Source organism: Chiloscyllium plagiosum, unplaced genomic scaffold (assembly GCF_037043375.1).
Source record: "Chiloscyllium plagiosum isolate Xiang-an unplaced genomic scaffold, Cpla_swu_hap1 HiC_scaffold_1, whole genome shotgun sequence".
Taxonomy (NCBI): Eukaryota; Metazoa; Chordata; class Chondrichthyes; order Orectolobiformes; family Hemiscylliidae; genus Chiloscyllium; species Chiloscyllium plagiosum.
The window spans coordinates 15594240-15620494 of NW_028270139.1; positions in this window are offsets into that span (position 1 = coordinate 15594240).

The window sequence follows — 26255 nt, forward strand, 5'->3', positions numbered from 1 at the left end:
GACTTCTGATATATCATAAAATCCACGCAGCAGGTAGGCAGGTCCATCAAATCCACACTGACTTTCCAGAGAGCATCCCAGCCCCACCCCGTCCCTGTATCCCTGCATTTCCCATGGCCAATCCACCTAATCTACACATCTTTGGGCTGTGGGAGGAAACCAGAGAAGCCAGAGGAAATCCACAAAGAGACACAGTGAGAAGTGTGCAAAATCCACTCAGTCACCTGAGGCTCGAAATTGAACCTGGGTCCCGGAGCAGTGAGGTAGCAGTGCTAAATACTGGGCCACCAAGCCACCCCCTATGGATAATAAAGATCCACATCTGAAAGGTTGATATAACTTTTGGTATATTTTGTACAAGTGTTAACCTTCAGTGATGTATTCTTTCAATAATTTCTATATTTAAGATGTCTTGATCTCGTATTGAGATCAAATTTTAAATATAACAAAATCTCATCCTCAATATATAACAATGAATACATGATATATAATAATATTTAGGTTGTTATTCTACTTTGCTTTTCATAATTCAAAAGGTATTTCAAAAAAGATTAGAGACATTCGTACTTAGGATCAAACATGTAAATTTAAGCTGGAAGAAAGAACTGAGTTAAGTAAAAAGTCTAAAAATTTAAGTAACATTGAACAAATTTTTAAATTTGATGATGAATGCAATTTGGAAATTCTTTTAAGTTCAAATTTTGTGTTTTTTGTAAATTTTCTTAAATAGTTCAAGTTGGCCTTTGCAAATGTATTTGCATAACTCAGTACTCCAGTCGTCTGTACAAAGTCCATTTCTGAGTAAGTACAATTTGCCTCATAATCATGATATATAAATGTTAGGTTTTTTATCATTTTTATTAGTTATGAAGGCAGCAAATAATAGCAAGATCAATGGGCAGATTATGCGCTGAAATTGTTTATTTTTAAAATTATTTTTAACAACAGTTTTTATCATTCACTGTGCTTTTTTAGTTCATCTAGTCCTCTAATGTGGTGGATAAGAAGATCTAGAGAAAATTAATGGATGCTTACTCAAAGCAAAAGTGTTAATTTTGTCTTTGCTCTATAGAAATTCGCTGTGATAAGTATTGCAGCCAATAATTGAAGTTGTGAAATGTACAATATAAATACAAATTCTTTACATTAATCGAAGTCAAAATCAACTTCTTGACACCAAATAACATTAAACACTTTCAAAGTATTGTAGAAGGGAATTAAAGGACCACCAAAAGAGCTAATACAAAACAAAGATACAAAAATAAATTAGATAATATGGACATTATTCTCGATAATGCCTATTTTCTGTGGTGCAATTAGTTATTCTAAACATGCATTGATGTAGCAACTTGTCATATGTCCCAGAAATGGATCAAGGAAGTACAGGATGAATTACTTTGAAGGTTAGTTATTCATTCATGGGATGTAGGTGCCCCTGTTTAGGTCAGCATTTATTGCCCATCCTTAATTCCTGTGGAGAAGGTAGAAGTGAGCTGCCTTCTTGGAGCATAGGGACAGCCACAATCCTATTAAGAAGCAAGTTCCAGAATTTTGACACAGTGACAGTGAAGGCAGAGCGACACATTTTCAAGTCAGGATGGCATGTGGCTGGAGAGCAACTTGCAAGTGGCAATGGTCCCTGACACCTGCTGCCTTTATCTTTCCAGGCAATAGAGGTTATAGGTTTGGAATGTGCTGTCATAGGAACACATTGAGGTCTTGCTGCGCATCGTGCATATGGTACAAACTGCTGCCACTGTGTGTGGGTGATGAAGATTGAAGATGATGGATGGCACGGCAATCAAGCGGCTACTTTGTCCTGATGGTGTCAAGCTTTTTGAGTGCTGGAGCTGCACTCATCCAGGCAGGCGGAACATATTCCATCAACTCCTGGCAAGGGCTATGTAGATTTGGGGATACAGGAGATGAGTCACTTATCACAGAGGTCATAGCCTCTGATCTGCTATTGTGCCACAATATTTAAATAACTGATTCAAATCAGTTTCTACTTAATGGTAAACCCTAGATTGTTGATAGCAGGAGATTCAGTGACAGTAATACTATTGAACATCAAGGATCAATGGTTGCGTCTTTCTTGTTGGTGACCATTGCTTGGCGTTTATGTGGTGCAAATGATAATCCTGGAAATATGTCATGATCCTGCTGCATTTGGACACAGTCTACTTCAGTAATCTGAGGAGCACAAATGGTGTTGTACATCATGCAATCATCAGAAAACATCGCTATTCTGATCTTATAATGAAAGGGACATCATTGATAAAGCAACTGAAGATGGTCAGGCCTAGAAAATTACCATGAGAAACTTCTGCATGGAAAATACCTTTGTACTAGATATAACTCTAACCAGTGTACAGTGCTTGCTTTGATTCCCATTAACTCCTGTCTTGCTAGGTTACTTAATGATTGGTCAAATGCAGCCTTCATGCCAAGGAAATTATTCTCACCTTCCCTCTGGAGTTCAGTTCTTTTGACTTTGCTTGAATCAAGGCTACAATTACATCAGAAACCCTTGTGAAACACAAGCTGAACATCAGCTAGCAGGTTATCAACTGTTGCTTCATAGCATTGTTGATGACACCTTCTATCACTTGCCTGAAACTTGAAAGTAAGCTGATGGGTCAGCAATTGGCCAATTTGGATTGATCTTAATTTGTGTACAGGACTGGATAATATAGATTAAATGCCAGTCTTATAGCTATAGAAGATGACTTATTGAGGGGCAGGGCCAATTGTGGAGCATGTCTTCAGCACTATTACCAAAATATTGTCAGAGTCCATAGCCTTTGCAGCATCCAGTGTCTTCATCTTCTTTTTATAATGCTTGGAGTGAATGGAATTATTTTGAGGACTGGAATCTGTGATGCTGTGGACCTCCAGAGGAGAACAAGATAAATCATCCACTCCGCACTTTGGCGAAAGATTGTTGCAAATGCTTCAGCTTTCCCTTTTGCACTGATGTGCACCGCTACCTCACTGTTAAGGATAAGGATGCATGTGGAAGCTACTATTTACCTCTGGACATTACTGGACTGCAGATTCCAGGCAATCTTTTGGCAAGCCCTTTTCTTTGAACCAAGGCTTTTCCTCTGGCTAGACAATAAAGTTAGAGCTGGTGATATGCTAAAGAGGTTATAATGGAATATAATTCTGTCACAGTCGATTGCAACAGCACATCATAAATGCCCAATTCTGAGTTTCTAGTTTTGTTGGAGGTGATAGTGCCACACAATGCAATGGACAGCATCCCCAATGTAGGGCTCACTCCTGACAATACTGTTCTGGAGGGGAATATCTGTAACAGGTAGTTTGGTGAGGACAAGGTAAAGTAGCTTCTTCTCTCTTGCAGACTCCTTCACATCTTGCTGCAGATTCACTCTAGCAGTTAGGGTTTGGCCAACTCATTCAGTACTGGTGCTACTGAGTCACTCTTGGCACTGGATATTGAAGACTCCACCCAGAGTACATTCTGTGCCCTCGATGCTTCCTCCAAATGTTGTTCAACGTGAAAGGAAAATGTTTCTGCAACCAAGGGAGATGGGATGGGCAGCAGTTGTAGTCAGCAGGTGGTTTCCTTCCCTATGTTTAACCTGATATCTTGAGAATTCATGGGGTTCAGAGTCAATACTAAGGACTCCCAGGGCAAATTATATAGGAAAAAAAAAGACAAAATATAGATGCTGGAAACAAAATCATAGATTGCTGGAAAAGCTCAGCAGGTCTGGCAGCATCTGTTCCGAGAAAGCAGAGTTAACATTTTTTCTGTTCAGAAGAAGGGTCACTGGACCTGAAATGTTAATTCTGCTTACTCTCTACAGTTACTACCGGACCTGCTGAGTCTTTCCAGCAATTTATGATTTCATTTCCAAGTTAAAAAACAGTGCTTCCATGTGTCGTGGGTCTGAACTGCCAAGGGAACAGGACATGTCTAAGGATGGTGATGGTGCTTTCCGGAACATTGTCTATTAATTATAATTCAGTGAGTATGACCATGACATGACTAGTCTTTGGGCCAGCATTCCAAATTTGGATCAAGCTCCCAGTTTTGATTTGGAAGACTTTGTAGTGTTGACAGGACTGTTTATGTTAGTGTGTGTGTGTGGGTGTGTGTGGTGTGGGGGGGGGGGGGGCTGGGGGGGTGCGAGGGGTGTGGTTGAGTTGGGTTGCTGGAAAGTGGTTGGCTTGGTTTCACTGCTTTGCTTTGATTTCCAAGAGGTGTAACACAACTGATGGCAGAGGGCAGTTAGTAGTCAGCTGCACTACTGTGAGTCTTGAGTCACATGTTGATCAGACAGAGTATGAATGGCAGATATTTTAGTTCCCCAAAAGCATGTTAACTTTTGCAACAATGGTTTTATGGTCACATTAGACCATCTTATAACTCCAGACTTTATTGAATACAAATTTCACTATCTGCCATGATGGGATTCAAACCCATGTCCAGTGAGATTGCCTCCCCCCAGTGCAGTTAATGTAAATACTTAGGTAAATGCAGCAGCTATTTTGTGAATTTCATAACAACCATAATATAATGGTGTGATTGGCAATGTCTGCGGAAGGATGAATTTTGATAAGAGCCCTGGCAGCACTTACTGGTCTTGTTCAAGTATTGCCATAGGATTAACACTTTATCCATTAGAACAAATATTCAGTGCTTTAGTGTAATGTGCAGGTTGAATAAAGAAACTTGCAGCACAGGAACCAGCTCTTCAGCCCTCCAAGCCTGTGCCGAGCTCAAAGGTTAGCACTGCTGCCTCACAGTGCCAGGGACTCTGGTTCAATTCCCGCCTCGGACAAATGTCTGTGTGGAGTTTGCACATTCTCCCCATGTCTGTGTGGGTTTCCTCCGGGTGCTCCGGTTTCCTCCCACAGTCCAAAGATGTGCAGGTTAGGTGAATTGGCCAAGCTAAATTGGTCTGTAATGTTAGGTGGATCAGTCAGGGGTATATATAGGGGGGTGGGTTTCTCTTTGGAGGGTCGGTGTGGACTTGTTGGGCCAAAGGGCCTGTTTCCGCACTGTAGGTAATCTAATCTAAACCTGCCGCCTATTTTCTAAGGGTCTGTATCCCTTTGCTCCCTGCCCATTCATGTATCTGGCCAGATATCTCTTAAATGATGTTATCATTCCCGCTCCTACCACCTCCACTGGCAACACATTCTAGGCCCCCACCACCCTCTGCATGAAGAACTTTCCACGTACATCCCCCCTCTCACTTTGAACTCATGACCCTGAGTAATTGAAGGTGGAGGTCATCTCCAGGAATATGACACTCCTATAGATTGCGTTTGGATGCCTAAAGCAGATGATTCGGTGAGAGTGAACATTCCTCAAGACTTCAGAGGGACTTGGTTAAATCAAGGAAAGCGTTGAAAAGTTAAAAGAATAAAACTTCTAAATTGAATGTTGTGAGGCAGATGTATTAACCAAACATTCTTGTTCATCTTGAAATTCAAACAATGTACAATTTCGGACATGCAACAAAATGTCATATCCAAACTGGAAAGCCCAAGGCTGTCCTGAAATCAAACCATACATAAGAGTCTCTGACATAAGTGTGACCTCAGTAGACATGTTTTAGGGCCCTTCTGGAAGGTTGAGACTTGTACAGATCAAAGCATGGAGCTCTGCAGCCTTACCACCATCTATAAATTGTCAATAAATATTGTTTAAAAGCAAAGTGGAAAGCTGGCCTAAACTTGAATGACAAACAGAAGAACCCAAACTAAACATGGCAGGAGCGGTAAAAACAACATTTTAGAACAGTCGTTTTTCTGCGAGGGATGTGAAGACTTATGAGGAAAGATTAATAACCACGAGGAAAACAATTTTGAGAAGATTACCTGGATACAATGGCTTGGAGATGCATTGAAGTGAGGTAAAGGGTGATATACTCTGAAATAGTAGAAGTCCACATGTATCAAGCAATCTCAGCCTTTTCCACAGACCTTTGATGCTGTTAAAGGACAGATACAGATATGTTTATGGAAGTTGCAGAAGACAAGCTAAGAAGAGCGAGACCAGCACAGATCTCAATTGAGCCCCTATTTATTTTTCTGGAGCAAGCACAGGATCTGGAATCGGTGGCTATGATATCAGCAGAGGCGATGTCGGTGAGGTAGATCCACTGGCAAAAGGGGGTGTCTGAGGATTGGTGACTTTGTTGTTGGTTGGATCCTGTGGCTGGCAGCAGTGAAGTGATGGAGGAAGAGAATCACAGCAACATCGATGAAGTGGGCCCAGCAGCAAGAGAGCCGACTCTGATGTTGGTTGGTCTGGGGCAGGCGGTGACGCAGTGATGGGCGAGTATCAGCCCAGAGGCAAAAATGGCACTTGAGGATCGGTGACTTCGATGTGGGTTAGGTCCAATGTAGATGGCAGTGACACGGTGTCAGAGGGATGGTGGCGCAAGCGTTGTTGATGGCAATGAGCTGGCTCAGGACTGATGGACTCGCTTCAAGCTATATCTTTCTTTTTCTTCCTTATTCTTAAACTTTTCAAAATAGAGCCATATTGTGGTGATAAATGAAAGCTTTTCACTGTATTTTATTGTATTCTTACTATAAAATGCACATTTCAATAATCAAGTCAACAGGCTTGGATTTCTACTTTTACCTGTAAAAGCTCCAGGTTAGTATTTTCTTTTGTGCAGTTGGCCATATTACTGAGGACATCCTTTGTGAAACCTCAGATGACTTTGAGTCAGTGTTAGAATGTTCAATTCTTATTCTAGTCCTGAGATTTTGTTATTCTTCTCACCCATTCTAACCACTGGTCTCCAGCAGCCAGGGAGCTCAGAACACCCACTGGATGATATCCATCGCACAACCAATTCTTTTAATGTGGCATTAACAAATAAGTTTGTTTGAATTCACAATCGAAGGCTTCCTGTCTTATTGCAGATTACATAGTTTGTTTTTAATGTTGGAACAGGCAGAACAGTGTATGATGCAGGCAGATTACAAGGCAGAGGAGAGGATGTGTTATTCAATTCAATTACAAAACTTAATCCAAGCCCCATAGTTTGCTCGGCACAAAGGTATCACTCCATCCAATGACAAACCCTCCCTCCCAATTCAAGGCAAAGGAAGTACATCTATCCTCAAGTGTTGGCAACATGGTGCAAGAAAGCAACACCTGTGACAATATTGTCCCGCAGGGTGTCCAGTACTTTCATTATGGCAGGTTTGAACACTTTCAGCAATTTTGCAATGTGATCCTGGCCAAGGTGGGTGAATGAGTACATTCTGGGGAGACAGAGTATACAAAGGATGGAAAAGATCTTAAAGGGGAGAAAAACATTCAAAACCTTTGCGCAAAGGAACAATCAGCAAATTAGGAAGAGGAAAACTGGGGTGATGATTTCTTTGCAAATTGTGGAGTCTCTATGTTACAGCTGCAGGACTGAAGAGCTACTATGTGACATACTTAACATATACCTTTGTTACAAAGGGAGACCATGGGTATAATTACTGGGCTATTATGCCAGAGAGCCAGGTAATATTCTGGGGGCTTGAGTTCAACTACCCCCATGCCAGATCTTGGAAATTTTATTCATTTAAATCTGGAATTAGGAGTCTAATGATGACCATTAAACAACAGTCAATTGTCAGAAAAACCCACCTGGTTCACTGTTCTTTAGGGAAAGAAACTGCTGTGACTCCAAAGCCAAAAACTCTTAGCTCCCCTCTGTGCAATTTGGAAGATGCATCCCTGTCCTCATCCTATGAATGAATTAAAAAAACTGTATGGGTGAGTTACGCAGAGGGTACTATTCCAATAAACATTATGTCAATCGTATAATTTAATATGAACTGTTTTATTTCATTAGTATTTGCATGGCGTTATCAAATGTCAAAGTGTGTTATGTTTAACGAATCATTTGAGATGTGGTGATGATATTAAAGACGAATATGTAACATTTAGCTGTGAATTCACTAGACTATGAAAGTGTGTTTAGGGTGACAGCTTTTTTATGTAGAAATGTGGGGTTTTTTTTCAATTTGTAGCTTATTGTCTGGTGTAAATGTAGTTAAAAATCACACCACATCAGGTTATTATCCAAAAGGTTTTATTTGAAAATACAAACTTTCGAAACACAGTCCCTTCATCAGGTAGCTAATGGGGCAGCTAGTATCTAAAAGTCTCAGAAATCAATACTTTCCTTATGTTTTGTGGCTTTCACTTTAAGCTGCTGATTATTGGGAATATTTAATTATCCTGTGTCAGTCCAAAAACCCCAGATATCAATATAAGTTCCAAATATATTGTTACTGAATAACTGCAACATCCATTTAGTGAAACTGAAAAGTAGCCCAGCAAATCAAAATGTAGTCCTTTGAAATTGAAAGTGGCTCTCAAGAAATCTCAAATCCCTTAAAAAAAAGTATTATGTCATGATTTTTTAAGTAGTAACAAAGGAAGATGTTGTGATTAATAATGAGTGGTAGGGCAGGAGGGAGGTGGGTGCTGTTATGTATGTACATGGTGACCCAGCTGTGGAAGTGACCATGGTCAATAAAGTCTTCCTGTTGAGATTTGCCATTCGTCTACCTGGTATATAATTTCTGGTTCCAAAGCAAGTGCCAAAATAACAGACACGTTCGCAGAGATCAAACAAGTGTAAGGTAGTGATACTTACGCTGGCAGAGTGGGAAAGCACATTGACTTCCATCTTAAATTGCTGGACTTTCCTCCATGCCTGAGACTGCACTGACCTGGGTAGCACCCTCTGACCAGCTGGCATAATCCTCTCCTGGTCCTGGCGAACAGGCCATCCAGTAGCACTTCATCCAGCAGGACCTCCTAGGACACTGCCTGCAAAGTCGGACACCAATCTCCCTGTTTGCTATGTCTGGGACAAACATAGGAGCTGTTCAGGGCTTCTCTGGACTGGCAGGGTTTGTCTGGGTGCACACCTGGTTTTTAAAGCTAGCGCAGATGCAACAGATACCAGTCAATTCTGGGCTATCCCAACAGTGGTGTGTTGTTCCAACTGTGGAGTGTAGTAAAAGGGGTCTAGCATCAGATTTGAGAAATACCACGGAAGTTAAGTTGCAAGAGTTAGGAGTAAGTAATTAATAATATGATTTGATTTTGATTTGATTTTGACTTGGTTTTGCTTTTGATTTTGAGTTGATTGGATTGGATTTGTTTTGACGAGATACAGTGAAAAGTATTGTTTTGCGAGCTATCAGGCAAATCATTCCATATATAAATACATTGGTGTATTAGAACAGAATGCAAAATATTGTGTTACAGTAATAGTGAAGGTGCAGAGAAGGATTAACTTTAATATAGGAGAGGTCCATTCAAAAGTCTGATAATAGTGGGGAAGAAGCTGTTCTTGAATCTGTTGGTACATGTTTTCAAACATTTGTATTTTCTGCCTAATAAAAGAGGGTGGAAGAGAGTCTAACCAGGATGGGAGGGGTCTTTGATAATGTTCTCTACTTTCCCAAAGCAGCAGGAAGTATAGATGAGTTAACGGAAGGAACGCGGGTTTTAGTTTTGGACTGGGCTATGTTCACAGCTCTGTAACGTCTTGTGGTCTAGAGCAGCGCACTCACCTTTTCACATGGTGATGCATTTGGCTCGAATGTTTTCTGTGGTGAATCTTACATGTCACCATGATCTTTTAGAACACTGCAGGAAAGATAACCATTGGAAAAAGCCATCATACCACACTGCACAAACAGAATGAAATTCAAAATTATATCATGACTGGAACTTAGGCCCAACTGTAAAGGAAAGCTCTGTTCTAAATGAGCCTTTTTTTTCACCCTGCTTGACTCAAATTGTTTCTAAATATAGCAAAGCTGACACTAGATATTCAACATTATTTGATTTTACACGTCTAGTATGAACGTACAGAGCAAAATTATGGAGTTCATAAAATAAGTACTAATGTAAATAGAATCTGCTTAGTACATCAACAACTATGATTTACAATATATAAGTAATGACAGGTCATCTTTGAAGTAAAAATTGGAGGTAAAGTGTTGAAATACAGCTGGGGAGATTGAGGGGAAAGTTTTCTTTGTGTATAGTTCCTTGGATACTCAGTGCGATAGAAAAGCGACCTGAGATTCTTTGTCCGTTATGGGGTTCCCTATCTCAATGACTTTCCACCAGCCACTTTTGTACATTAAGCAATAACTAAAACATTCCCAACATCAGCTTTGATCTCAATTAATTGTGGTTGGTTGTTATTCTCACTAGTTGACCAATTGGACAACTCTCCAAGCTGGAATTATACAGCCCCATGACCTGAAACCTCTTACCCCAACTACCCAAGCATTTGCCCTTCCATCTAAAAGCCTTACTCTTGATAAACTATTGGGACGTTCAAGGAAAAAACCTGTGTACAAGCACTTAGGCTCAACATACTAAACCTATTGTCAGGTCAGATATTTAAATATATTAAATAGTACTAACTTTCTACTCTGTCTTCCAGCAGCCAACATACAGATTTTTCAAGCTTTGTAGATCTCGCCAAATTTCACAAGGTGATGAAAGCACAGTGAGAGATCATTGAATATTGAAATTGATTTTCTAAAGAAACTGAATAGCTACAGTCATGCCAATGGGGAGAAAATGCTTGAATTCCCAAAACTTGTCTGGGCAGCATTATTTCTATGGTTTACAGAACAGGAAATTCTGTAATTTTGATAAATTAAATTTTAGAAATCATTTGGCTTACCACAGACCTGATTTGTCCTGCTGTAACCGTGCTTCTTCTCAGGCTTTTTTGTAAAATGTGAATAGCTAAAGCAGCCAATGTAGAAATCTGAAGAGAAGCAGGAAGACCAATCACTGCAATGCTATTGACAACTCATGTACAGCAAGGTGGCTCATTAGGTACACTTTAACAACTCCAAGTTCCACTCCAAGTCACATATCATTCTGATTTGAACCTTTATCACCAATTCTTCATTGTCACTGAATTAAAAGCCCTGAACTCCTTTTGTAACAGCATCATAGGACCACTTTGACTAAATGTTATTCAGTTTAGTAGCAAAAACAGAATGCCTTTAAATTGAGCGAGGGGAATTTTCGATGAGACCTGGGTGTGCTTGTGCAGCAGGAAATAAAGAAGGTAAATGTTATGTTGGTCTTCATAGTGACAGGATTTCAGTACAGGAGCATTGACGTCTTGCTGTAATTAGTGAGACCACATCTGGAATATTGTGTGCAGTTTTGATCTCCTTGTCAGAGACTGGCTGTGGAGGGAGTGCAGCAAAGTTTTCTCAGACTGATTCCTGGGGTAGTAGGGCTAATGTAGGCGGAGAGATTGTATCGGTTGGAGTTATATTTCTGGAGTTCAGAATATTGAAGGAAGATTCTCATAGGGACTTGTAAAATTCTCACAGGACTGGACAGGATAGCTTGCAGGAAAGGTATTCCCGATGGTGAGGGAATCCAGAACCAGGCATCACAATCTAAGGATATGAGGTAAACCATTTAGGACAGTCTTAGGAAGAAATTTCTTGACCCAGAGAGTGATAAGCCTGTGGAACTCACTATAGTAGAAAACATTGTATGATTTCAAGAAGTGAAATGCATATAGATAACATTTATAAAGGGATCAAAGAATATATGGGCAAAAATGGACACAGGCTATTGAGTTGGATGATCAGCCATGATCATAATGAATGATGGAGCAGGTTCCAAGGTTGAATAGCCTGCTCCTGCTCCTGTTTTCTATGTTTGTCTGCTTAAACGGACTACAGGAGGGTGGCTCACCACCAACCTATTGGGGAACTGAGGATGGTGAGTAAACACTGAATCTGTAGGGTATGAGGGATTCATTTTTAAAAATGCTAGTCAGTTGCAAAGATGCTTTTGTCTTCAATCATGTGGCTGAATTCCTACCAATTCTGAGAGTATACTGAGTCCACAGCCTGTTTTATATATTGCCTGAAGTTATTTTCAATTCTAATCAACTTATAGAATGCTATTTTAGAAAGTTAAGACCCTCTGATTATTTGCACTTTGAAATACCTGTCCATTCCTCTATATGGCATAGTGCTGGTTAAAGAGTAAAACTCTCAAGATGTTACAGATATCTTCACATCCTGTAATTGGTGAAGGTCTATTGGAGTCATAGTTCATACAGTACTGTTTTGGTTAGTCAAATGAACCAGATTTCACAACTGACAGCATTTTATTCACATAGACCACATTCGTTTTATTTTGTTTGACAGCAGATATAACAAAGGTTAGGTTTTCATTTGATATTCCATGCCAATAGCATATCAAATAGAAACAAATTTATTTGGCCAAATGTTCTTGCCCATACCATTAGATTTTGTTGGTTGCAGTGACCACAACTTTCTGCTCATCACAGCGCAAATGTAACACTGACAAAAATAAGTGAGAAAGATTACGTTTTTGATATTTAAGATGGGTGAAATGGCAGGATTTGTAATGTCTTGTTCTATGTTGAAATTTGACAGTGTTAAATTTTCCAGTCAGGTGTTAAATCATATGGCACACTGTCACTGATGTTGAAAACATTACCAGATTACTTACTACACTTAGCACACTGCAAAAATATCAGTCTGAAACAAAGTTTAATTATTTTGTCAATGGTGAAACACCAGAGAACAGCATGTCCCATATTATTTTCCAATTGGAACGAGAATATATAAAAAAATTACTTATATGCCTAATAACATTAGCTTAAAATCATTTTTATTGAAAAAATACATCATGTTTGGATTCTATTTCAACTGAATTGCTGTTGATATGTTTACTCTAATATACAAAGATTTTGTCAGCTAGAAAACCTGGACTCAGGACATGGAATTAATATTTTGTAAAGTGTCACAGATATAACACAAATGGCAGTTGCTGGATCAAGTTGCTTCAGTGGAAAGCCAAAATCCTCACTTCCAGCAATTTTTGTTAAGAGGATTATTATGACTGGCAAACCTTGCTTGTTCATACAATGAACTGTCTGTATCAAATGCCTCGTCTACTTGAATGATGGGTTGTTCTACAGTCATGAGAAGTTTATGAGGAAAAATGCATGCCATTTATTGTAAAAGGGATTAAAATAGATGTGGATAAGGAATCATGAATTAACACCGAACGGCAGAAAATAAATCGAAAAAAATGACGGAAAATAAAATGACAAGCACTCCTTGCTGAGACATGATTTTACACTTACAATTAACAATTGTGAAGATCTGTCTGTAACACTCCTTTGTACTGATGAAGCAATTGGGGGATAACCTGTCAACTTTCCTCTTTCAACATTATGACTCACAAGGGTCTTATCTCTATCCAGTACGTGCCTGCATTCACCCAAATTACAGGACCAGTGAAGACTGTCATTGTCGTTTGACATGCGTCTATGAGTCCTGTCTGCATTGGGGAACTCCCTCTACCTTCGAGCAGGTCTGATAATGTCCTGAGTAATAGCGAAGTGCTGTGGGCACAATTAAATTATTAAATTACTCAGCTTTACTGCCAGCAGAGAAATAAGCACTTTTTTTTGCCATTGTTTCATTTTGACAATTCAGCCTCCCGAGGATAGATCAGGTACATTATCAAATGTATGTGGACCAGTGCTGTCCAAGTGTTACCCAGAACCATAGTTAACAATTCATGACAATCATGCCATTTTCTTTGCACTGTTATGTAACCTTAATCAACTACAAATGTTTCTACCTGATTTTGACTGATTATTCTAATACTGCTGTTGAAGTTGGCTATGCAAGGGGAACAAAGAATATACATGCGTACCAAAGTTTGATATTGGAAATAGAATAATATATTCTTCAAAATAATACCGGTACTTGATGGGACATGAGTTCACATTTTTCTACAGTGAGATAGTAACAGTCGGATTCTTTGCACTTGGCAAATTGACCCTCTTCAATGCTGACCTCCGATAAAAGTAACCACCTCACAAGTCCATCTATCTTTTACCTTTTATTCTTGTTCAGGTGTACATGCAAAAGTGCAACTGAACACTGAAAACAAACTTAAGAAATTATCTTTTAATGAGGATCACAGTATTACAATCATGCTTCATCTAACCAGATTGGGTTTTGGATACTCACATAGGAATTTTCAATTAGCAAGGTTGTGCTGCATCTTAGTGTTATGTCTATAGTTACAATTAACTTATAAAATTGCAGACAATGTTAAGACAGGCATTGGAGTTCCTGAGTGTGAATTTGAGGTACATTGGTGTCCAGTTCATGACTTTGTGTTGTTGTATGATGTAATGATTCAGAAAGGGTAAATGTTCATTTTAATTCAACTCCACCAACTCGACTGACACCATATTAGAGATTAGGAATTTTACCCCAGTTTTTGGGCAATGTGTTTGTACCAAGTTCCGAAGGTCTTAGTTGCTAAGCCTGACCAAATGTAGTTGTATTTATTGCTATCATGCAATGAACCCACTGAACCAATGCTAATCTATGAACAGTGCCTCTTCTGTAGATACTCTACAGTGATGTATCCAGTACCACTAGTTGTTGTGGTTCTGTTCACCGAGCTGGGAATTTGTGTTGCAGATGTTTCGTCCCCTGTCTAGGTGACATCCTCAGTGCTTGGGAGCCTCCTGTGAAGCACTTCTGTAATGTTTCCTCCAGCATTTATAGTGATTTGTCTCTGCCGCTTCCGGTTGTCAGTTCCAGCTGTCTGCTGCAGTGACCGGTATATTGGGTCCAGGTCGATGTGCTTATTGAATGAATCTGTGGATGAGTGCCATGCCTCTAGGAATTCCCTGGCTGTTCTCTGTTTGGCTTGTCCTATAATAGTAGTGTTGTCCCAGTCGAACTCATGTTGCTTGTCATCTGAGTGTGTGACTACTAAGGATAACTGGTCATGTCGTTTCGTGGCTAGTTGGTGTTCATGGATGCAGATTGTTAGCTGGCTTCCTTTTGTCCTATGTAGTGTTTTGTGCAGTCCTTGCATGGGATTTTGTCCTGATAACAAGGAAAAGGCAAGCACATAACCTCAACATCAAGGAGAGGGAAGCACTGAAAGCACTAAGAAACAATAAGAACATAATCATACTACCAGCAGACAAAGGCAGAATGACGGTCATCCTGGACAAAGCAGACTACATCCAAAAAGCGCAACAACTACTTGCAGATACCAACACCTACCAAAAGAGGGAGTTTGACCCCACCCCACAGCTCACCAATAGGATAAACAACACACTGAGGAACCTACAAAAAAAACGGACAGATAGCCAGGTTTGACCTACAAAGAATGAAACCTGAAAGCAACAACACCCCCAGATTCTATGGACTACCTAAAGTGCACAAACCAGACATCCCACTCAGACCCATAGTATCACTACCAGGGACACCATCACACAAACTGGCTAAAGAACTACAGCAGAAACTGAAACACCTGATCAGCGGATCCGGACGCTCTATACAATCAACACAGGAATTCTTGGACATCATCAGAAATTTACGCATAGACAAGGAAGAAACCATGGTCTCATTCGATGTAACGGCACTGTTCACCTCTATCGACAAAACCCTAGCCAGAGAAACAATAGCCAGCCTGCTGGACATACAGAACAGACAACAAACCTATCAACAAAGACTGCATACTCAAATTACTGGACCTTCACACTTCACATTCAACAACCAAATATATGAACAAATCAACGGCACACCCATGGGCTCACCCATCTCTGGACTCATAGCAGAAGCAGTAAGGCAAAGGTTAGAACAAACAATCTTACCGCAAATTCAACCCTGGGTCAGATATGTAGATGATACCTTTGTAATCATTAAAAACACAGAAATAGAGAACACACACCGGATCATCAACGCCGCACTCACAGGAATCCGATTCACTAGAGAGGAAGAAAAGGACAACCAACTCCCATTCCTAGACATGATGGTACAGAGAACACCGAACGGAGAATTCACCACAAAGGTATACAGGAAAGCCACACACACAGACCAAGTCCTAAAATACGAAAGCAACCACCCCAACACACACAAAAGAAGTTGCATCAAGACACTGTTCAAAAGGGCCACAACACACTGCAGTACACTAGAACTGCAAAAAGAGGAAGAAGAACACCTATACAATGTATTCGCCAAAAACGGAAACCCCCACAATTTCATCAACAGATGCCTAAGGGAAAGACAACGGAATGACGATATGCCACAACCCAAAGGACTAGCCACACTACCATACATCAAAAACATTTCTGAACTGACAGCCAGACTACTGCGACCACTAGGACTCATAACAGCACACAAACTAACAGCCACTCTCAGACAACAATTGTGGGCGGCACGGTGGCACAGTGGTTAGCACTGCTGCCTCACAGCGCCAGAGACCCGGGTTCAATTCCCGCCTCAGGCGACTGACTGTGTGGAGTTTGCACATTCTCCCCATGTCTGCGTGGGTTTCCTCCGGGTGCTCCGGTTTCCTCCCACAGTCCAAAGATGTGCAGGTCAGGTGAATTGGCCATGCTAAATTGTCCGTAGTGTTAGGCAAGGGGTAAATGTAGGGGTATGGGTGGATTGCGCTTCGGCGGGTCGGTGTGGACTTGTTGGGCCGGAGGGCCTGTTTCCACACTGTAAGTAATCTAATCTAATCTAAAACAACTCACCAGGACGAAGGACCCGATACCCAGCATGAGCAAAACCAATGTAGTGTACAAAATCCCATGCAAGGACTGCACAAAACGCTACATAGGACAAACAGGAAGACAGCTAACGATCCACATCCATGAGCACCAACTAGCCACAAAACGACATGACCAGCTATCCTTGGTAGTCACACACTCAGATGACAAGCAATATGAGTTCGACTGGGACAATACTACTATTATAGGACAAGCCAAACAGAGAATAGCCAGGGAATTCCTAGAGGCATGGCACTCATCCACAGATTCAATCAATAAGCACATCGACCTGGACCCAATATACCGACCACTGCAGCAGACAGCTGGAACTGACAACCGGAAGCGGCAGATACAAATCGCTATAAATGCTGGAGGAAACATCACAGAAGCGCTTCACAAGAGGCTCCCAAGCACTGAGGATGTCACCTAGACAGGGGACGAAACATCTGCAATGCAAATTCCCAGCTCGGCCAACAGAACCACAACAATGAGCACCTGAGCTACAAATCTTCTCCCAAACTTTGACTATCACTAGTCTCAAGACAGGCCCAAGGCAAAGGATGCTTAGTGGTAGGGAAATACTCAAACAATCATTACCAAGTATCACAAACTAGAAACAAAGGAAAGTACTGCAAGGTGCCAGCAGTGGTCATTTGGGAAATTACCAGAGGTGTGTCATTAAATCTTTAAAATGGTGTCTGTGCCACACTTTGAGGTAATGTGTGTGATCATCATATTAGCGCAGTTGTTGGAGTTCGACAGTAAATGTCTCCTAGCATTCTGGAAAGCCTGCTGCTTGTGAGGTCAGTCACTATGCAACATTAATTTGACACTAATGCGTCACTTTTTAAGGTCAAAGATCCAGCAATATTCTCTTCTTAAACTTGCACAATTTTCTTTCATTTATTCAGGGGATCTGGGCTTTGAATCATGGAATCCCTACAGTGTGGAAGCAGGCCATTTGGTCCATCGCATCCACACCAACCCTCCGAACAGCATCCCGCCTCGACACATCCTCTTATTCCTTTTTTATAACCCTGCATTTCTCATAACTAACCCACCGAGCCTGTACACTATGGGGCAATTTAGCAAGGTTAATCCACCTTACCTGGGCATCTTTGAACTGTGGAAGGAAACGGAAGCATTCACAAAATGCACACAGACACAGGAAGAATGTGCAAACCCTACATTGTGAGTCACCCAAGGTTTGAGTCGAGCCTGGGTCCCTGACACTGTGAGGCAGCAGTGCTAACCTATCAGCTGGAAAGCCCTTCATCGGGAGTCTGATTCCTGATGAAGGGCTTTTGCCCGAAACTTCGATTTTCCTGCTCCTCGGATGCTGCCTGACTTGCTGTGCTTTTCCAGCACCACTCTGATCTCCGACATCTGCAGTCCTCACTTTCACCTAACCAATGAATCACCATGCCACCCCAAAGTTGGCTCGGTTAACATTAATGCCCATCTCTAGTTGCCCTTGAGAAAGTGGTACTACAGTTCTGTAAGTATTTCATTCCGTCTATCATTATTTTAAATGACAAGATCATACAGGGCAGCTCTACAGTATGGCAGGTGTTAAATGTGCTTTTCCTCCCTTCAAAGTTTCTGCACAGACCACTTACACACAGACATGGCCTGCTAATAATCATAGCGTTCCAAATTCAACATAGCTTGGAGTATAACAGAGATTGTATAAAGCAGGACAAACTGATGAAAGGAGGAGGAGGAAAGGTCAACAGAAGCCTCTATCTACACATGCTTTACAAGGAGCATTCTCTGACCTATACCTCAGTGAAAACGTGTCTGGGATATTGGTGTTTTAATCAGCACATTCCTACTGTAATATTTCGTCTCTTTCAGCCACGACCATAGCTCAGAACAGAGCAAGGTCCTATTGTTGGTGACCACACCCATGAACTCAATGTACTTGGCTGTTTTCAGGCTGAAACTCCAACCAACTGCAATATCTCACAGCTCGCCATCCTCTGATGTAGTCATTCAAGGTTTCTATTCATGGGCAGCTGTGTACATTTCATTCTGACTTTTGTTTTATTTCTGGCATCATGAAGGCCAAGCAAAAGTGCAGACCTGCTTTAAGTGTTGCTCAGCACACAGAAAATGTTAAGCCTTTGTTGACATGTATAGTGAACCTAAAGTGTGATTAGCATTACCTGCATATCGAGCAGGCAGCATGAAGTTGTTGTGCTGGCTACTTTGCAGTCAATGAGCACAAGTTAATCACGCACCCCCATCCCCATTTTCAGGCCTATTCATTCTAACTCCCCTTGTCTTCTCAAATTCAATTTTTTCTTTGATGTAAAGTACTTCATCATGACATTAATTTCATTTTGTCATTTCTCTTGTAAAAGTAATGGAGATTGTAACTGGTCAGCCACTGAGTGGCGCCTTTGGAGTACATATAAACTTGTTTTGTTATAATTTTCACACCAGTTAGCCATAGTCACACATTCACCTGCAGTGTACATGTTGCAGGTGAAAAATTAAGGAGTAAGATGACAAATCACATAATGTGGTCTAAATGTATCACTATTAGCTTTAGAAAAAGACAAGTACTGAGCAGGCATCAATTATTGAGTGAAAATCTGGCCTGCAACTATTAATGTCAACTTCATGAAAATGTTTTTAACAATGTTGCATGCAGGGAATGTAATATTAGCAGTGAGTATTGCTCAGTATCTGGCAGTTGCCTTAAAGTAAAATGTTAAATGATTTTCCATAACACTTCTACCTTTGAGATCAAACTGAAAGCAAATGGTCCTGACAATATCAAGATTGACCATCTGTTTGTCTGTCTGGTGTGACTACAATTGCAAATTGTACATATTAAAATGATTATAACATTTTAACAAAATAAAATATCTAATGTTCCTCCCAGAATCATCGGTGGTGGGCAAGTTGTTGGAAGGAATCCTGAGGGACAGGATGTACATGTATTTGGAAAGGCAAGCACTGAGTAGGGATAGTCAAAATGGTTTTGTGCGTGGGAAATCATGTTTCACAAACTTGATTCAGTTTTTTTGAGGAAGTAACAAAGAGGATTGATGGGGCCAGCGTGGTAGATGTGATCTATATGGACTTCAGTAAGGTGTTCGACAAGGTTCCCCATGGAGACTGATTAGCAAGGTTAGATCTCATGGAATACAGGGAGAACTAGCCATTTGGTTACAGAACTGGCTCAAAGGTAAAAGACAGAGGATGGTGGTGGAGGGTTGTTTTCATACTGGAGGCCTGTGACCAGTGGAGTGCCACAAGGATCGGTGCTGGGTCCTCTACTTTTTGTCATTTACATAAATGATTTGGATGCGAGCATAAGAGGTACAGTTAGTAAGTTTGCAGATGACACCAAAATTGAAGGTGTAGTGGACAGGAAAGAGGGTTACCTCAGATTACAACAGGATCTTGAACAGATGGGCCAATGGGCTAAGAAGTGGCAGATGGAGTTTAATTCAGATAAATGCAAGGTGCTGCATTTTGGGAAAGCAAATCTTAGCAGGACTTATACACTTAATGGTAAGGTCCTAGGGAGTGTTGCTGAACAAAGACACCTTGGAGTGCAGGTTCATAGCTCCTTGAAAGTAGAGTCGCAGTAGATAGGATAGTGAAGAAGGCGTTTGGTATGCTTTCCTTTATTGGACAGAGTATTGAGTACAGGAGTTGGGAGGTCATGTTGCTGCTGTGCAGGACATTGGTTAGACCACTGTTGGAATATTGTGTGCAATTCTGGTCTCCTTCCTATTGGAAAGATGTTGTGAAACTTGAAAGGGTTCAAAAAAGATTTACAAGGATGTTGCCAGGGTTGGAGAATTTGAGCTATAGGGAGACGCTGAACAGGCTGGGGCTGTTTTCCCTGGAGAGTCAGAGGCTGAGGGGTGACCTTATAGAGGTTTACAAAATTATGAGGGCCATGGATAGGGTAAATAAGCAAAGTGTTTTTTCCATGGGGTTGGGGATTCCAGAACTAGAGGGCATAGGTTTAGGGTGAGAGGGGAAAGATATAAAAGAGATCTATGGGGCAACTTTTTCACACAGAGGGTGGTACGTGTATGGAATGAGCTGCCAGAGGAAATGGTGGAGGCTGGTACAATTGCAACATTTAAGAGGCATTTGGATGGGTATATGAATAGGAAGGGATTGGAGGGATATGGGCCGGGAGCTGCCAGGTGGGACTAGACTGGGTTGGGATACCTGGTCGGCATGGACAAGTTGGACCGAAGGGTCTGATCCCATGCTACATCTCTATGACTCTATGAGAATCTTGTAAAACAAAATTTGACATGAAGGCGCACACGGCAATATTATGACAGATGGCCAAACTTGGTTAAAGAGGTAGAAGCATCTTAAAGGAAGGAAGAGCGATACAGAGACAGACAGATTATGGAGAGGAAATTCTCAAGTCTCTGCACCAAAGGTGGAGAAATTAAATTTGAAAATGCTCAATGTACTTTAATGAGGAAAGATATTTCGTCCAGCTGTGAAGCTGGATTTTCAGCTATCTCATGGAGTTCTCTTTCAAACTACTTTTTCATTCCATTGGTACCTTCAATGAGAGTTAATCACTTGCTTCTCCTCTGGATCAATGTTGACTTGATAATCAAAGCATCCAACAGCCTCATCAAAGAGAAATTTGTGACAGATATTGCTTGTTTCTCAGTGGAGTGTGCTTGTCAATGGACGCACCTCCTGAAACAGTAAGCGATTCCTTCTTCAGCTCATAATTCATTGAGGTCAGCTGCAACTGTTTAACCCTAAGATATCAACAGATCCCCAGCACGATTCCAGGATATCAGCAGTGTGATCCAAGGCAACCACTTGAGGAGATTAGGTTTAGGGTCATTGTGATGGAGGTGATGTATGAAGGAGGACATAATAACTGGACATGTTGATCCAGCAGGCGAAAGTGAGTACTGCAGATGCTTGAGATCAGAGTAAAGATTAGAGTGGTGCTGGAAAAGCACAGCAGGTCAGGCAGTATCCGAGGAGCAGAAAAATCAACATTTCAGGCAAAAATTCTTTCCTGATGAAGGGCTTTTGCCCGAAATGTTGATTCTCCTACTCCTCGGATGCTGCTTGACACGCTGTGCTTTTCCAGCACCACTCTAATCTTGACTCTGATGTTGATCCAGAAAGCAACCAGACCACTTAATAAAGCATTTTCCTGTTTGATGAATGGTCAGGGACAAGAGAGTGTGACTGCAAATCGAGCAGGCATGTGCATCCAGAAGGCAATCATGGAGGAGCCTCAACCTCTGCAGTTGTCCCCAGGGTTGTGAATCCTGCAGTTTATTTCAATGCAAGTGGGAGCTGTAAAGTGAATGAACAACCTTAACATGGCACTGAAAACCAAACTTTGACAAACGGAACATAATGTGGGAAAGTGAGCAACTTGTCAACTCTGGTAGGTAGTATAGAATAGCAGCATATTATTAAAAGGGAGAGAGATTGCAAAATTCCACAACTCAGAAAAATCTGGGAGCCCGATACACAAATCATGTGAGATCAGTATGAAAATGAAGCAAGTAATCACGAAGGCAATTGAATTTGTTGTTTATTGGAAATAAAATGGGATATAAAAGTAGGGGAAATTCTGCTCCAGTTGTACACAGGGCATTGGTGAAGCCACTTTCAGAATATCGTTTGCAGTTTTGGTCTGCTTATTTAAGAAAGGTTAGATTTATGTCAGAAGCAGTTCAGGGAAGGTTGAGCAGACTGGTTCTTGAGTTGAAGAAGCTATCTTCTGAGGAAATGCTGGGCAGCTTGAGCTGTATCTATCAGAGTTTAGAGGAAGAAGAGATGATTTTATTGAAACATAAAATTCTGAGTGGACTTGACAGAGTTAATGCTGAAAAAATGTCTCTCCTTATTACAAACCAGAACTAGGGGATATGGTTGAAAATATGGGTTTTCCTTTTTAAAGGCATGAAGATGTTTTTCTTCTCTATGAGGGTTGTTAGCATTTGCAATCTTCTTCAGACAGCAGTGAAGTCAGGATCATTGAATATCGTAAAGACTGAATTAGCCAGATTCCTTATTGATCATGGAGTCAAAGGTTATAGGGAGTAAGGAGGAAAGTTGAATTGAAGATACAATTAGATCAGATATGATCTTATTGATTTTTTTAAAAAATTCATTGATGGGGTGAGGACTTCATGGGCCAAGCTGGCATTTATTATTATCCATCCCTAATTGCCCAGAGGGCATCTAAGGGTCAACCGCATTGCTGTGTATATAGAGTTATATGTAGGCCAGAACAGGTAAGGACAGCAGTTTCATTCCCTACAGGACATTAGTGAACCAGTTGGGTTTTTCTGCCGACCGGAAATGGATTCATGGTCATCATTAGACCTTTAATTCCATATTTGTTTTAAAAATTGAATTCAAATGCCACCATGTGCAATGGTGGGAATTGAACCTGCACCTCCAGAACATTACTTGTGTCTCTAGATTAACAGTCCAGCCACAATACCTCTAGGCGTTCACGTGCCAAAGCAGACTTGAGACAGTGAATAGCCTATTCCGTTCCTAATTTAAATGTTTATAACTTCATAAGGCCATCTATTTTAGTGACATACAATGTGCAGTTAACATCTGTAGTTCTTAATTGTTGTATTTCATGTCCTTCATGTCTAAATACAATAACATTGTTCAATTTCAGAGCATGTCTCTTTGGGCTTTCAGATTTTCAAAAAAGCTCTTAAGGTATACTCGAGTGGGATAATGTTCCTTTGACATTAAGTTTTAGCTTCAGATTTGTGGTTGTGGGCTTATTTCTCAGCAACGTCCTTATCTGAACTGTTGTGTGGAGATACATTTCTACAGGAACTATCACATTCAACCAGTTCGTGGAGTTGTATGATCCTTATGTCTATTTTGTCCTTTTGGATAAGACCAAAGATATGGGAATTGATATTAGACTTTACAGTGGACTGAAACAAGTTAACTGCAAGCTAGACAGAAGACATGTAGGAAACAGCTCTCTCAGGTAAAATAGGTTACCACACCCAAGTTCCAGCTGCAGTTAGGTAGAATGAACAGAATAACACTCCAGCTGCAGTGAGGACCAACCAGGGGCTAAGTTACAGTTGAGATCATAAAAGGGAGTAGGATTTGCAGAGACAAAAGGAATTTGACAATTGTATGGTAATGGCATTTGGAATTGGACAGGTTTCACAAGCAATTCCAAATAAGGAAATCGGAATGCCTCTATAAAAAACAATCTGGGAAACCATTGACTTTAGCAGTAACTCCGAGACTGGCAACTGTGAAGAGGTACCCTATGTCAGGAGGCGTGGTGACAATGCCGAGAAAAGTTCCAGCCTGGGCAGCTGCAACTCTCCTGGGTATTAACGTTTGGGGTTAGTTACAGAACCCAGGGTAGTAAAGGACAGTCGTTGAGATATCTCAAGTAGTTAAAGGCCTGTATCGTTTACTTAAGTACTTAATAATTTAATTAACACTTAAAAGCACTAAATCTCTCTGCTATATCTTTGTCTATATATATATACATATATATATATATATATATATATACTGTTGTCTCACTAAACCAGGTAACAGTGCTTAATCTCTTTGGCATCTTCCAGGGCATGGGCATTTTGATCTCTTCCACTCCTCAGTCACCTTGTTGTTCTGCCTCTGGGAAGTCCCTGGATCTGCACATCATTCCCTGGTGGTTGGGCTTTCGATAATCTCTGCTGTATGATCTATACACTGGACATTTCCTCCTGTCATAATTTTCTCTCTGTCTATGCTGTTTTACCTTAGCCACATTTCTTTAATGAACTGAAAGCTTGCTGTATGGGTGGTCAATACCGCCATCTGAATCCTCAGGGCTCCATTTGATCTGGTGCTCCCTATAGTTTACAATAGTTTGAAGTCACCTTTTCCAATATCTTTCTGTGCCTCAGGATGGCTCGAGCATAAATGAGCTGATCAATGAACATTTCATGTGTTCTTTCTAATTTACATTTTCTGACTACATTTTTTGATCTTATTAAGAAATAGTTAACATGCTCACCATGTCTTCTCTCAGGTTCTGAACTTTATCCTGGAGGAACCAATGGTTGGGTTTTGGTGGGAGGTACGTGATAGATTTGTCAAAAATATGACCTGATATTTTTCTATCACCTACACACACTTCCCAGCGACTGGACAAGCTTCACCTCTCCTCTCCTGCCCGCTAAAGGATGTAACTGATCACTTCCTTTTCACCGATGCATTTTCAGAAGCTACTGAACGTCAGTTCACACTTTTGATGAAACCTTTCTTGAATGCACTTGCAACATCATCAATTCCCCCAAATTTTCCTAGACCTGTGTATTTATTGCTGTGGTGGTGGCTGCTTTGCCTTTTGGGACAATTCACTCAGTTGTTTTCTCTCTTTCTCTGCTTCTAATTTGGGTTAATTTTTCTCAATCTAATTCATACAAAAAGTGTGAGTTTTACTCACAGACACCTGCTGCCACTGTGTTATATTCATTGGTTTTCATTTTGAAAAAATCATAAACTTAATGACAAAATGCTGGAACTTTCTTCAAAGCTGTTTTACAGATCATGTCATGTAATGATGCACTATAGCTGGTTACTGACCAACAATGTATTGGTGAATGTGAATACCTTGGATATATGTGCTTCCAATAAGCTCCTATCTGTTTAGGAATAATATAACAATATAATACACCATTGATTTTGATTTTATTTTATTGTCACGTGTACTCAAGTACAAAAATACAGGAGTACAGTGAAAAGTGTATAACATCACCACACAAGGCGCCATCTTAGGTACAAGTACCGAGGTACAGAAACTTAAGAACAAGGTAGAAATAAAAAGTTAAAAGTTAAACGTTGCAGTGATTATAGTTCTTAGTTTTAATCAGAAAATAAAGAAATAAAGCTCAACCATTACAGACTTTCTAAAGTGTTTAGCCATGGTGGGACCGCACTTTGATGAATCATCTCTAGACCGAAGTTCATGCTCAGGCCAAGCTAGGCCGTGAGTCCGCCTCGCCTGGTCTGTCCCAAATCTGAGGCCATGAGGTCAAGAGAAGAAAGAAGAGAGACAATGGGGAAAAAAAACGCAAAGGAGAAGAAGAAAAAGGACTGAAAAAAAGGAAAGGAAATGGATGGAGCAGATGAGCTCTGCCTGAAATGTTCTACCCTGCCGCCATCTTGGTTTATATCACACAGCTTGCACAAGCTTCAGTCTGAACTTCCAAACTGCCCTCCATTTTTTTTTAGTTGACGTCTGCTTGTACTGTAATGGGACCAGAGACGTCAGTCATTAGATACTGCATAATACAGCTCAGACACTGCAGTAGTGTGAGATCTACATGTGAGTGAACAGTAACGAGCTTTATTGAACACAATGATATATAGAAAATAACAAGGGAGGACATGTTACTTGGAGCCCAGGTTTCCGTTCCATGTGATCTTCCATCATGATGATGGAGCTCCTTTTGCAAATGCTCTAAGCTATACTTAGAGTCAACGTTTGATTGATTTTACTCTTTCCGCATCCTCCTGACTTTTTGTATATAAAATCCCTTTTGCTGTTAAGAATTATCCATACACATGTAACTCTCTTACTCCAGAAACCCCACT